The sequence below is a fragment of the Helianthus annuus genome, chromosome 11 (assembly GCF_002127325.2).
Source record: "Helianthus annuus cultivar XRQ/B chromosome 11, HanXRQr2.0-SUNRISE, whole genome shotgun sequence".
Classification (NCBI taxonomy): Eukaryota; Viridiplantae; Streptophyta; class Magnoliopsida; order Asterales; family Asteraceae; genus Helianthus; species Helianthus annuus.
Window position 1 is genome coordinate 168,624,470 of NC_035443.2, and position 7,983 is coordinate 168,632,452.

Genomic DNA, 7,983 nt, shown 5'->3' on the forward strand with positions numbered 1-7,983 from the left:
CATCTGCAACATCATACATGTCAAGAATCCGAAACAATTTCTCCGAAGATCTCTGCCCAATGGCAACCGCCTCCCCGAAATTCAAAAGCTGCATCACACACCCTTTCGCAGTCTCAACAAACCTAATCTCTTCAATCAATTCAGACTAACTAAAAACCTGTTCACGGGTTGTTTTATTTTATCAGTTATTAATCATGTATATTTTTTTAAGTATAACGGCTTATTTTTTTAAAATTGTGAGGACATTCACTAATAATCCTATAGAAAATATGAGAAAAGATTATTGGTTTAGTGTTTGAGGATATAATCTTTGATTTTAAAATAAAGAACATGTCGCTATTGAAACAGCTGGTATAATTACATGAAAACAATACATGAACATTGAGTAATCGAAACTGAAACTTATTTGCTCATGTATCCTATCTGCTGCTACTGAAGTAGCACCCTATGCTACAGAATTTGTACCAGTACCAAAGGTGTCATATGGTTCGAGCCACCCCAATGCATATCATGTCCAGCTTCATTATGCTCGAACTTAGTTGGTCTTTTGCCAAACCGGACTGCCCCGTTTTACCACCCTTAGTTATTAGAGAACCATCCAAATTCCTACCTCGAACTTAGTTGGTTCAAAAAAGAGATTTTCCTGCCATGATGCCACCGAAGCGGAACCCTGAATATGTCAAGATTCAAAATGGTTAGCTATTCACAGCTCCACATTCGTTTCCCATCAGAACGCAAATATTAAGAAGTATCTACGTACCTGGATGACAAAACACCGAGTGTATATACTCGAATCATCGCAAATAAACCATTCACAAGGGGATGAATGCAATATGACTGTAGATCCTTTGCAGCCTCTTGTTTTTCCTTCTCAGGTGCCGCAACAACCGCCGTTATAGTAGTAGCCGCCATATACACCACCATCTCTGAATTATACACTCTTTGAGACGAATATGTCTTGTCTAAGATGACATCATCATCTTCCTCCGGGCGCAGTTTAGAATCAAGGTTTATAAGACGGCTTGCTTGGGATTGCACGTATGTTGCCGCCAAGGCTGCTATCTCGTACGCAGTTGCGTACGGGTTATATGCTTTTCGGTCCTCTGGTTGGCTGCTGAGGTAGTCACCGGTTCGCAAATAGCGTCGGCTAGTGCTTTCCTCTCCCATGAAGATGTTACAAATGGTAATACATAGCATCGTCTCAAGTCGTCCTCCTACGATAACATCATACATTTTAAGTTTTTAATTCTCGACCCTTTTCAAAGCAAACACGCAAGATATTAGAACGTACCTCGATCTCTGGGATAACATAAGCCATATTACAGAGAAAAGCTAGTTGTGATAAAAGCTTCGTATCAGACCAAGATAGTGCTTCAACATTCCAGAGAACGTCTCCAGATTAACGATAACACTGTCTTCATCATCGTTGTAATCCACCTCACAACCGTCGTCACATCCCTTTTCTTCTTCGTTATCACCGTCGAGTTCATTGTTTTGTTTTTGAACCCATCGGCTTCTAATTTCCATTAGCATCTTGATCCAGTTACCCCGTTTCTTCCCTTCCTTCACTATTATTTCACCAACATCTGTCTTGAGTGCCTTTGGAACAATCGAGCTTGACGGTTTCAAGTTGAAAACTCCCATTGAACAGCTGTTTTTCAACTTTGGTTGATTCATCGACGCCTGAACATTATTAGCAGAATAACACAGATTGTGGTCCGAGTATGCTCTTTGAAGTCTTGCATGCTGTCTTAAATTTTGCCCTGAGATTGATCGGTTAAGGATGTTTGGTTGCGTCCTGGTCTCAGGCTTTCGGTTTTCGGGGTGGTTAACTGACTGGAAAATGACAAAGTACCGCACACCATCGTTAACAACAATAGAAGCTTCATCTTTAGATTGCCTGAGACATATTTTCACTGGAATATGAGTAGAGAACATATTTATTCTGTAAGAGTCCTTTAATACTAAAACAATAAATTATTTAACACTTATAAAGACTGTAAAGAGGACAAACCGGTACTTTGGTATCAACGACAGTAGTAACCCTGAGTTTAGTTGGCGCCACCTTCAGCTGTTCACCGGATCGAGTCATTGGGTCCTTTATATCTGTCAGAGAAACGAAACATAACACTAATATGCGTGAAGCCGTCGTCGTTGCCATGAATTAAAACCAGCGAAATCACATTTGCTGCCACTGAATGCCTTGCAAGCGCCGTTAGAGTTCCAATTAAAACTTCCCTTCCCTCGTCGATTATTCCTACGCTGTTAGATCCATGGTCTGTCTCCACGACCGCCATTCGATCCACGGTCCGTTTTGAGTCGTACCCTGAGCAAAATACCTTTTAGCTACAATATCAAATATAATGAATCAAGCAATCCAGAACCCTAATCACGTAAATCTTCAAGATTTCCGCTACCTATTCACCCCCTCACCCCAAAATAGAGAATCTAAACGCATACAAATAGATACTTGTGTTCAGCAACACAACCCTAATTTCACTAATCTTTCAACATCACCAAATCACAATCACAAAACTTCCAAAACCAATCCACATGATAAACGGGTCGTGTTCACGGGTTGGCTGGTTTAAGCTAAGGCGAAAACGAAAACAAAGGTTTTGAGCCCAAGCACGATCCGAACCCGAAAATCATGTCATACATATGAACCCGAATATTTGTTGGTTGACCCGAACACAACCCGTTCAACCGTATAAAGATTATCTAAACCATATAAAGATCACCGGCGTAAAAACCTCTGCTAAACCACCTTAAATCAAATAACAAAACAAATTAAATTACACAATGGAAGAACATCACTTAAATAAGATGAGTAGAAAATGATGGAATTTCACCTCTAATGTTTTGGGTAGGACCCACTAACATGTTTACCTGGAGCATAGCAAGTAGCATCAACTGCGTATGCTGCATCAAAGCTAATATCAGAAAACTGCATCTTCGTTAAATCAACCTGTAGTATATTTGGGTCACAAAATTATAATCAGGTCCAACCACATCAATGTTGAGTCCTAATATCCTCCACACCTTTCAAGTTGACACCAACTTCCCATTAAGGACTCTCATTTCCAGAAGACACAAAATCCAAAATGTGAGTATAAACTATGACCAGAATGATCTTTTGTCTATTCGCAGAGCAACCCCATTCATTAAAGAATTAAAGCACATACCTCACCTATATGTTCAGCTTGAAGGGAGGGATTTAAATCCAAAGGCAAATTTGACTCCAAACAGAATTGGCAAACTGGCAAGCGTCCTATTTGTTCCCAACACCACAGATGGAGCAAACTCAACTGCCAAAAAGAAACAGCTCTATACGCCAGTGGCACTTTATTTGGGATTCCAGCCGAAGGATCTTCTGGCATAAGCTAAATGGATTCTCACATGATCTCTCCGGTGGCGTGTCTCACGATAAAATAAAACATACATAAACATGTTGTTAGACTAAAGCAACTATGTATATCTAGATACGAACCTGAACCCATTCTGGCAAGGTTTGACCATTTCCTTTTAAATTTATTTTTTTATACCAGCATGTAAAACCTCGAATATTACACGGGCTTAATAAAATAAATATACTTAATAATTATAAAACGTTTTTGTGGATAAGATATTGTTGATTTTTTAGTTAAAATTTTAAATTTGAACATGAAAGTAATATATGACTAAACTTAATACATAAACCGAAAGTTAATAACAAACCCAACCAGAACTACTCTCTTTTGCTAATTTAGTGGCTTGAATCCCCATCGCAAGACCAATATCAGCCTATAAGTTACAAAAAAATATTAAAAATATGTAATAAACTAATTTCGAAATATGAAAAGCTGAAAACATATAGTAGTGAAGAGTTATAATTACCTCATGTAAAGCAGGGGCGTCATTTGTTCCATCGCCAGTAACAGCAACAACATGTCCTCTATTCCTCAGTGCTTGCACCAGTATACTCTCTGTATGAGATCCAGCCTAGCCTAGCTTGTACGACCACGCCGATGAACAAAAACTTCTGAAGACCGTGGAAGCACAAAATGAAGTACTTGATTATAAAACACAAGCTCCAAACTGGAAAACAACGGAACATAATTTATACCTAATAGAAGAAGACAAACCAGGAACATCAGGTCCGTGAGTAGAAATACCAGTGGCTACTAAAATTGTATAAAAAAAGAATTAATAAATTATATAATATATGTGACTGTGAAAACACAAGTTCCCGACTATAACTTTGATGTTCAAGTTACGTTCAAAACCTGTATAAATACGTCTCTCGACCACTTCACGATGCTATTGATGGATGGATGCTTTCTCTTTGACTCTAAAAAATATTGTAAAAATTTGAGAAAAGACATACAACAGATAAATAATAGAGGATCAAAAAGTATATACATGCTAATGCATATGCAATACCTGAAATTTAGACATCTTTTCTTTATAATTTTCCTCAGTGAACTGCAAAAGAAGATCATCATCAAATAAGATTAATTTAAAAATTCAACCAATTTTTTCCATTTATAAAAAAATAACTAAGGGAACATAGTATGACCGGAAACAAATACAAAATAACTTGATCAACATTTGATGCAAAAAAGGGGTACTACCATAGAAACGTATCAATTTAAACCATCTTGACCGGAGCAACAAAAGATGTTGGTTTGATCAAATAGCAGGAACAAAAACATGCAATGTTATCCAAAAAACCAAAAAAAATTGAAACCTAACCAGCAAATTATTTAACTTGTTTGATCACTTCAAGTATTTCAGATATCCAAAAGACCATAACATCTCGAAGCTTAGATATAACCCTGTAAATGGTAAAAGTGTGTTAACCGTCATCTTCTCATCTTCGACTCAAATATGCAGAAATTAGCATCCCTTAAGATGTTCTAATTCGTAGGGAATAAACTCTAGCATTAATATTCACAACAAAATACTCTTTTCACCTAAAAGATAGTACATCAAAATACAATTGCAATTGCCCTCATCACAGGCTCTCTGACAAATGACCACCACAAAAGGCATTACCATCCACTAAACTGGGTTACAATTGTTTTCATTTAATAAACAATTACGCTTGCAACAAAATGAGTTGAATTATTCCTACGAGTCATACATAAAACCAAATAAAAAAAGAATATAATGAAGTCCACACAGAAAATTAGTGCACTAACTACTAAAACCATGCCAAAGTGCTTGAGCAAAAACCATAAACAATAAAAGTCTAGACATGTAATAGCATATTTTGTACATAGACTTCAGATGCACCCAATACATATAACATTTATTTGTTCAAGTTTAGATTTTGAAGAAATTCCATCTACCTCCAACTTTAAGGCAAAACCCTAAAATCACCAGCTCCATAGTGTTCGTCGGCGAAGCAATAGGTGTCACTGTCATATGAAGCATAAATCCATCATCTCTCTGCCAAAATCGGTGGTCGTCGGCGTCCTCTAGCGAGCGGCGACGATGATGATGATCCCATATCTCTTTCTGTATAGAAAAACGCCTGAACCAGTTAGGGTTTTAAGCGAGAGAATAGAAAGTTGATTGTCTCTATAAACAATTCCCCAAAAGGAAAAAAAAAACGTTTTGCACTGTAAAAAAGATCGCGATTAGGGCTTGCGACAATTAGATGAAGAAGAAAAAGAATATCTTTGAATATGATTACCAGCATCTGTAGATTCTTCATTGAAAATAATCCATGGATCCAAGTTTGATTTGAAGAGGATGTAGTGAAGCCAAAGAGAAACGGCTAAAAGAAGGATTTAGGGTTTGGAATGAAGTGTGAGAAAGAAGATGGGAGTCAGAAGCAGATATAAAGGATCCAAAATTAAAAGCCCGACCCAACCCACACCATTCCGGATCCCGCGTCCATTTTCTTTAAATCGTGAATGATGAAGCCATTTGAGAATTCCCTCCTAAACTCCAAAAATGAGGTTGCCGCATCAGCAAAAATGCCCCAAATTCAATGACACCTAGCCCAAATCACATCTCATTTATATATATATAGAGATTTTATTATGTTTGTTATGCCTATTTATATATTTAAAGGTTGTGGCCTTGTGGGGTTGAATAGTGAAAGAAAGGACTTAAAATGGCATCAGGTGATTATTCATTTTGAAGGTTTTTTTTCTTTTTAATTTTCTTATTATGTATATGTAAATTATGCTTTAAGCCCGATTTATATTATACTACATTTCGATATATATATATATATATATATATATATATATATATATATATATATATATATATATATATATATATATATAGAGAGAGAGAGAGAGAGAGAGAGAGCCGCTAGAATGAGAACCACCTCGAGTTGTAAGAACCGCAAGAACTACACCCCACGGAGCGCCGTTCGCCGCGATTTTTTTTTTACAAGTAGATGTGTGCATTATAAACACGGCCGTAAAAAATCACGGCGAACGGCGCTCCGTGGGGTGTACTTTTTTACACCTCAAGTTTGGTGAAAAAAAAAGAAAAAAGAAAAAAAATTAAAAAACACCAAACTTGTACACCCCACGGAGCGCCGTTCGCCGTGATTTTTTACGGCCGTGTTTATAATGCACACATCTACTTGTAAAAAAAAATCGCGGCGAACGGCGCTCCGTGGGGTGTAGTTCTCGCGGTTTTTACAACTCGGGGTGGTTCTCATTCTAGCAGCCCCCTATATATATATATATATATATATATATATATATATATATATATATATATATATATATATATATATATATATATATGGGACAAAGATCCATTAGGAACCACTCTTTATTACGAGAACCGCGATAATCAATGTGAACACAATCAAAAATGCCTAAAAATAGCTAAAAAACACACAACTTTTTTTTAACTATTTTTTATATAAAAATCGCTACTTTTAGTAGAAAAAAAAAATTAAACAAATTTTAAAAAAAAATTGCTACTAAAAGTAGGGATTTTAACCTAAAGAGTAAATAGCCATTTTAGTCCCTAAGTTTTGTCCAAATTTGTCATTTTAGTCCAAATAGTTGCTTTTGTGCCTATGGGTCCCTAAATTTTCCCTTTTGTTGCCATTTTGATCACATACACTAACTTCATCCAAAAACTCCATCTTTAACCAGGGGTATTTTGGGAATTTTCATTTTAAATGTTTTCAATTGCCATTTTGATCCAATTCCAAAAAATCAAAAAAATTCTAAAAAATCAAAAAAATTCCAAAAAGTTCTAAAAAATCATATAGAAATTCTAAAAAATCCAAAAAATCCGTTTCGGCGCGAACCGTTTCGAGCTGCACCGTTTCGACGCGAACCGTTTCGACCCATACCGTTTCGACGCGAACCGTTTCGACGCGAACCGTTTCGACGGGAACCGTTTCGACCCGTACCGTTTCGACGCGAACCGTTTCGACGCGAACCGTTTCGACCCGTACCGTTTCGAAGCCAAACCGTTTCGAAGCCGAACCGTTTCGACTGTACCGTTTCGACGCGAACCGTTTCGACCCGTACCGTTTCGAAGCCGAACCGTTTTAAGCCGAACCGTTTGGACCCGTACCGTTTCGAACCGAACCATTTCGAGCTGTACCGTTTCGACGCGAACCGTGGCGCGAAGCGTTTCGAACCCGAACTGTTTCGAGTTGCACCGTTTCGACGCGAACCGTTTCGAGCTGCACCGTTTCGACGCGAACCGTTTCGACGCGAACCGTTTTGACGCGAACCGTTTCGACCCGTACCGTTTCGACGCGAACCGTTTCGACGCGAACCGTTTCAACCCGTACCGTTTCGACGCGAACCGTTTCGACCCGTACCGTTTCGAAGCCAAACCGTTTCGAAGCCGAACCGTTTCGACAGTACCGTTTTGACGCGAACCGTTTCGACCCGTACCGTTTCGAAGCCGAACCGTTTTAAGCCGAACCGTTTGGACCCGTACCGTTTCGAACCGAACCGTTTCGAGCTGTACCGTTTCGACGCGAACCGTGGCGCGAAGCGT

At 38.2% G+C, this 7,983-nt stretch overlaps 1 long non-coding RNA gene across 19 annotated transcripts; it reads right to left on the reverse strand.

The window, feature by feature from the left end:
• Window positions 1-287: 287 nt before the first annotated feature.
• LOC110890941 lies at window positions 288-5,857 on the reverse strand. 19 transcript variants are annotated; one of them, XR_004872826.1, is made up of 13 exons: window positions 5,681-5,857; window positions 5,334-5,502; window positions 4,735-4,817; window positions 4,423-4,464; window positions 4,266-4,330; window positions 4,106-4,160; window positions 3,877-4,021; window positions 3,191-3,783; window positions 2,890-2,968; window positions 2,021-2,326; window positions 1,292-1,900; window positions 761-1,214; window positions 288-670 (listed from the first exon to the last, which is right to left on the reverse strand). It is a non-coding gene; the product is annotated as an uncharacterized LOC110890941 (long non-coding RNA). The 19 variants fall into 19 exon arrangements; XR_004872825.1 differs by having other exon boundaries at window positions 3,186-3,783; XR_004872820.1 differs by having other exon boundaries at window positions 4,106-4,163.
• Between the last annotated feature and the right edge of the window lie 2,126 nt (window positions 5,858-7,983).